At 34.4% G+C, this 7,200-nt stretch overlaps 1 long non-coding RNA gene across 2 annotated transcripts in view; it reads left to right on the plus strand.

Moving 5' to 3' along the window:
• Positions 1-7,200, plus strand: part of LOC105989877 — an 85,806-nt gene that overhangs the window by 1,160 nt on the left and 77,446 nt on the right. The window contains exons 2-3 of one of the 2 annotated variants that reach the window (XR_001175274.1): positions 878-1,005; positions 2,665-3,026. This is a non-coding gene — a long non-coding RNA (uncharacterized LOC105989877). Of the gene's footprint in view, positions 1-877; positions 1,006-2,664; positions 3,027-7,200 lie in introns of those variants that run through there. The other variant, XR_001175273.1, reaches the window with a different exon arrangement.

Here is a 7,200-nt window from a genome sequence, read left to right on the forward strand (position 1 = left end):
CCAGAGTTCAGCCCCACGACTGGACCCCCCCCCAAAAAATCCACCAGAAAATAGTTAAGTTGTGTCATGTAATGTAAGCTTGGAATGCATGTGGCTGTGTTTATATATTACATTTTTCTATTTCCAATAACTTCATTATCTTCTTATTATCTTATTGTTGTTATTTTCTTCTTCTTTCTGATTTTTATTTGATCATGATTTAAGGTCTTTTTGAAATATTGTTGCATTCTGCTTGTTAACATTCCATTGAATATTTTTGCATGAATAATCAGACTCTGTGTCTATATATACATATATATATATAAATATATACATATATTATATAGTATATTACTCCCCCAAAATAATTAGAAAGCATTCCTTTCCTTCAACTTACTAGATGAGACTGTGAGACCTTTTTTTTTTTACCATCTGGTAGAAATCTCCAATGAAACTATTTAAATTTGGAGGTTCCTGAAACTTATAACAAATTAAATTTCCTGAAGCGCTTTAGGGTGTTATACATTATCTAGTTGATATTGTATGAGTTTTAATAGAGTTTGTTTATTGATAAATCTGTTCATTTTTTTCAAATTTATGAGTGTCAGGTTCATAATATTTTTATATTCTTTTTATATAGTCTACCATGATACTGCTTCATTTAATGCTATTAATTTATGTTCCTCTTACATTTTATCAATATTGTTAAAGGTTTCTCTACATTTGTTATTAAAAGTTAGGGAGTTGACTAGACATACTAACAATTAAATGTGTCTTACTCTATCTTTATTTCTTTTTCAGTTATATTGGTCAATTGTTACAAAGGGGCTGTAAGAAAGGCTTGGAACTTGCTTTGAACCTACCAGTGTATCAAATAGTCATACTTTTTTTATTTTAGTACCCAAATAAGAATAGGAGAGTGAGTAGTGACCCCTTGAGACTGTTGAAGTTATTCATTGTCCTCAGAATCATGTATACATCAAGCAGTGCAAGAAGGTGAACCAACATTCCACATCTATTCACCAAGTAAATATGTGCAGTTAGGTAGACAAGGAAATAATGTACTTGTTAAATTACTGGATCTTTTATGGATTTTGTTCATTATAAATAAGTTTAGCATTCATTTTGAGTACAACATAAAATATATTTTATAGGTCAGTAATCCTAGCTCTTCAGGAGGCTGAGATCTGAGGATCTTGGTTCAAAGCCAGCCCAGACAGGAAAATCCATCAGACTCTGATCTTCAATTAACCACCAAAAAGCCAGAGGTAGAACTATAGCTAAGATGGTGGATGCTATCTTTGACCAATAAAGCTCAAAGAGAGTGCCCAGACCCTGAATTCATACTCCAGGAACAACACAAATGTTTATATACACATATATACACATACATATGTATGTGATTATATAGGTATATGTGTGTATTCTATTACATGAATGTTTTTCCAATGAAAATATAGGGTTTTTTGTTGTTGGTGGTGGTGGTCGTGGGGCCTGAACTTTGGGCCTAGGCGCTGTCCCTCAGCTCTTCAGCTCAAGGCTAGCACCCTACCACTTGAGCCACAGCACCACTTGCATCCTTTTCTGCTTATGTGTTGCTGAGGAATCGAACTCAGTGCTTCATGCACATGAGACAAGCATTCTACCACTAAGCCAACTTCCCAGCCCCCAAATACAGTTTTTATTGTGTAAACACTCTACATATTCTCTAAGTAATTTAAATGTGTGGCAATTTCAAGGTAGCTGGCCTAATTAAAGACTTGTAGTTCTGCTAATTGCCCATGATATCATCTACTTAAAAGACATTAAAGTCTCTACTAGACAATAGCAGCATAAGAAATATTAATACAAAAAATCAGCAACTTCCTGTATACTAATAACAAACTTGCCATAAAGGAATTGCATTTATAAAAGACTCAAAATTAAAATGCAATACCCAGGGATAAACCTGAATGGGGAAAGGGAAATGAAACATTTCTACATTGAAAATTATAAGAAGTTACTAGAAGATGAAACTGCCTACCATATTTGTGGGTTGTCAAAATTAATATTTTGAAAAATGGATATATTACAGAAAGCAATCTACAGGTTCAAGGTAATCCTCCTCAAAATTTTAATGATGTTTTTGCAGAACTAGATAAAATAATCTTAGAATTCAAATAGGTACAAGCTGATGTAAGCTAAAAGAAAAACACTAGTGATATTGCAACACGTGACTTTATACTACATAGTCTCCCAGCAAAACAGCATGGTACAAGAACAAAAACAGACACATATACCAGTGAAAAATCATAGAAAATACAGAAACAAACCATTGCAAACCAGGCAGACACACATGATTCCTGACAAAAGTTGCAAAAACATAGGCTGGAGAAAAGACAGGCTAGTAAATAAATGTGCTAAGACAATTGGATATCTACCAGACTGAAACTTGATCCTACTAGAGTAAAATATAAGAAAGATCTGTGAACCCTCTAGCCTCTTAGTATTGACACTTTATTCATATAGAGCAATTTGTTCACATTTTAAGAGTTTTGCCCAACACAGTAGACAAAGAGTTGGATGATAACAGTGTACAAGTTAAAGGCTAAGGGCCTGAGTTCAAGGCCCAAGTACTAGGGAAAAATAAGTTAAAGGGCTTTTTATTTTCATATAAGTAATGTCTATTTTTTCTATTCGTTTTAGAGATTGTAGCTGTAAAATCTGTCTACAATTCTACATGATGTGAAAAATGAAAGTAATTATGATTACTAATGATGATTTAATTGTATAGTTAAATGTTTATTTCTAAATTTTTCATGCAAATAAGTTCATAATTAGGAAAACAAGTTACTTGGCCAGTTAATCAGGTTTTGTTTTAGTCTTGTTGTTTGGGCTAAAATGTACTCCAGGATGTCATCTGTGATTTGGAATATTAAAAAAAATGCTTAAGGGTGAGCCTTTAGAAAGCAATGTCCCTACATTGCCAAGCATGGAGTGGGATGTGTTTGATGGAAAGAAAAGCTTGGAAAACCTGAAACATGAGAAGAAATCAGAATGAGAGACGATTTGAGGAGTAGAAGCTGTGTGTTCAGAGTGGCTAGCCAATTGAATACAAGTACTTTCCAGATCTGGCCTTGAAGAGTCTCTATATGATCGTCCATTCTGTTTGTCTATCATATTGCTGGTTGAGCCATTTTCAGAGAAAAGCATCATAATCAGATGGCAATCCTGTGTACTGTCAGAGAGGAGGCAAGCCACCTCTCCATACACATGCTGAAATCATGAAAAAAAAAAAGGTTAACCACCGAGATATGGGCATTTATCAGTGACAATATAAGCTCTACTCAAAAACCTATAGAGCAAGATCACTCTCACTCTAAAAAACTATGATAAAATCATGTTGTTACATATCTGAATTATATACTAGATTAATGTGATCATCTTTTTTTGGTTGATTGTGGCTCAGGGCCTGGTTGCTATTTCTGAGCTTTTTTTTATTTTCAATAAATGTAGAAAAGCACATGAAAATTCATCATTTGACAGAAACCATTGCACAAATTTAAATAAACAGTTATCATCTCAAGATAATAAAAGCCATGTAAGAAAATGTACAGAAAACATATTATATAGTTCATAATTCAATGACCTGATTATTTCATTTTGCTCTCATTTTATTTATGATATTTGCATTCAGATTTGTAACAGATAAGAATGTCTAATGTTGTATACTTGCAATGTCTTTTTCTTGCTTTTTATGAAGGTAATATTGGCATCTTATTTTATTTTATTTTATTCTTTTTTATTGTGAAAATACTGTACAGAGGGGTTACAATTACATGGGCAAGATAATGAGTACATTTCTTATCAAGCATTGTAGCCTCCTCCTTTGTTTACTCTTCTCATCCCTTCCCAGCTTCCCCCAGCGCCCCCACCCAATCCTCCCTACCCCCACCAAAATTGTAAAGTTCATTTTTGACATGACAACTTGTACTTCTCATTGTTGCAACGGGTCCACCTGTATCCTTATTTAAATGACTTGTTTTTCCCCTTCCCCTCCACAAATTATACTGACATCAAATAGAGTGAAAGCAGGGGTTATACTGTGGAGGAGGGACATACAAAGCAACAAAGAAAAGACTTGGAAAAATTATATTAAGTGAAGTAAGCCAAGCCCAAAGAAGCATAGGTCACATGGTTTCCCTAATTTGCAATATCTAGTATATGTATGAGTCAAGCAGAAAAGGTCAGATACGGTGATGTTAGGAAAATGAACCCTAAGATATGTATTTAAATGTTTTTTTTCTTATCTCTGAGCATTTTAGCTCAAGGTTAGTGCTCTACTAATTTGAGCCACAAGGCCCCTTCTGGTTTTCGGGTAATTAACTGGAGATAAGAGTCTCATGGAATTTTCTTGCCCAGGCTGGCTTCGAACTGTGATGCTTAGATCTGTCTCCTGAGTAGCTAGGATTATGGACAGGATCCATCAGCACCTGGTTTGTTGTGATCATCTTGAGTTTAAAGTCCACTATGTCTTATTCTATATTTGCTTCTCTAAGTAAAGACAGGAATACAATAATTGCTTGAATTAAGTGAATGGTGATCTGAAATATACATTGATAGAAATATTTTAGGCAATGTGAAAATGTGATCTCAATTCAGAGTTTCCCTTATTTCAATGAGATGAACCATATTTTAAGCTAGGTAAAGATTATGAGACTCTAAGTAATTTGGGCAACGTGGACAGCCAACATTTTTGGAACTACCTCTGTCTGATTCTAGGGCCCATGTTACTTTTTTGAAACATGTGTTACAGAGCCTGTAGAAATCTTCAGCCCTTCTCCATGATCTTGTGCTTTGTCTTTTTCAGAAGTTCCTGAACCATATTTTGTCTCTGTGGTTCTCTGATGGAGATCAGACCATTAAAACTCAAGAAGTAACTTTTCATTGTAGGGAAACATTGTATGTTATTTTTCAAAATAATTTTTGATAAGTCATGGGCATTTATTTACATTTTATAGCCTATAGGTTTATCCTTTAAATAAGTGCCTATGGATTTTTTATGGTAAGGAAAAGTTGATTTTTTCCCCGAACAATGAGGTAGTTTATGATCTAATCAAAAATAAAATACAAGAGACTTGTTATCTTCCAAGGAGAACTCTGCAGTCCTTTGCTTGCACACTCCTTATTAGTCTCCTTGGAAATGGGTAATCACTTGTTTCCCTTAAATAGATGAGATGCCAACAAATATGTAATAGTGATTTGATACTTCAGCAAAGAAAAGTGCTCTAATGACAGCATAATAACTCTGAACAGGAAAAGTTAATAGCCACATTAGTGACAGCGTAACTATAGTGTGAGAAGCCCATAGAGCCTGAATTTTCTGCCTCCTCGTCGTTCTCTTTGTGATACTCACTCTTCCTTCCCAACCTTTGCAGAGCCCAAAACATGGAAGATGCAGAAAACCTTATAGCCTTGGTAATAATTTCTTCTTCCTCCTGTAAAAAAAGGTTCTCAAATTTATCAAACTTCAGGTTAATGATTTTCTAAAATAGGATCTTGAAACCATTCTTAAAGACACAAATGTGTGATGTGAACCTGAATGTATTGCATGTAGTGGGAGATTTTTCTTGATTTGCTACATGTAGGGTCATTGATCACCATTAGAATATTCTCTTTGCACTCTGATTGGTTGGCACAACTGTCATGAAGGCAAATCTAGCACTTACTATAGTCCTGTCATAGTAAAGCCTTGGGTAATTTGAGTGACTTAATTACATATGAAGATATAACTAGATGCAATAGTAACCTTTCACCCTGTTTTCCTTTCATATCGTTGCTTAATATCTATGGAAGGGGAGGTACTCATGACATATTGAAAGCCTTTGCTTTGCCATCATCAGAATTCATGATGCTTAGCAGCGACCCCACATTTAGAGGAAAATCAAGCCAGTGACACAGTCTACTACATCTCTGCCATCCTTCGTTCTTAGCTCCACTTTCTACACTTCCAGCTTCTCCTTCTACTTTTATATTTTCTCTTTTTAACTTTACACACCAATTCTGACCTTTTCCTTTGGAGTAGCCAAATGATATGATGAACTACATCTCCTTCAAAACATAACATAGCCCAGTACAAAAAAAAAGTTGCCACTGGAGAGTCAGAGAACATAAAACATAAAGAAGTATAAATATTTATGGCAATATTAGCCATCCTTGGCATTATTGCACAAGTTCTACAATTTGTCAAATACATCTTATACATTATTTCTCTTGAATCTTTACAACATGGGCATTACTGTCTTGATTTTATAGATGGTAAACTACTTGCCCAGAGTCATGTAACAGAGTCAGAATTTTAATGTTGGTTCCAAAGTCAACGTAGAGTGAAGTGTCATTCAAGAATAGCAAATAGTTTGCTACAAAAATTTTACTAACTGGAATCTTTGGAAGAGAAATTAACCAACCTCTTAACTATTTCCAAATCCTTGTTTGCCAAGGCATCTACCCTGATATTAATAATAAAAAGAAGAATAGATACTATTTAGGTAGTGCCTTCAATGTGCCAGATATATTTAATATGTTCAGATTATAACTAGTAGTTAAAACAAGGGACTTTGGAGTCAGACAATCTGTATTAAACCTTTATTTTCAAAAATCAGAGCCCTTGGGTCTCTATACCTTCACACTCCAAGTTTCTTATTTAAATAGTAAGAAATACAATATCACTTGTATTATAAGGTAGTGATAAACAGATGAGAAAACATACATTCATCTTTTGGGACTCAGGCTGCTCATAGATGGCATCCCACAAGTGTTAATTAAATTATTATCGATTTTATTATTGTATGCTAGTCAATCTGCTAAGAATTTTACGTACGTTACTTAACCCATTCCTCAGTAATTTCAATAGGTTTGCGCAACTGGAGTTGTAATTTTACAAAGATGAAAGATGAGGCGCATATATTTTTCTAGGGAAATGAGGAAGGTAGTTCTGAGCTAGTTTCTTATATATAGCCACTGTGTATCCAAAGCCAGGGCTGGCAGATCTTAGAGCTAGATTCTAGTTTGTGAACAAGAGAAATAGTTAGAAAACATGGTTCTGTTTTATGCCAGACTGCCTAGGAAACTTCAAGCCCTTGAACTTTTTATTATTAGTTTACACATTTCCCTAACCATAAGGATTGTCTTTATTTCCATTGCGTTTAATACTTTACATGAATACTTATCTGTACCCACTCC

This window comes from Dipodomys ordii, unplaced genomic scaffold (assembly GCF_000151885.1).
Source record: "Dipodomys ordii isolate 6190 unplaced genomic scaffold, Dord_2.0 Scaffold60, whole genome shotgun sequence".
In the NCBI taxonomy this organism is placed as follows: domain Eukaryota; kingdom Metazoa; phylum Chordata; class Mammalia; order Rodentia; family Heteromyidae; genus Dipodomys; species Dipodomys ordii.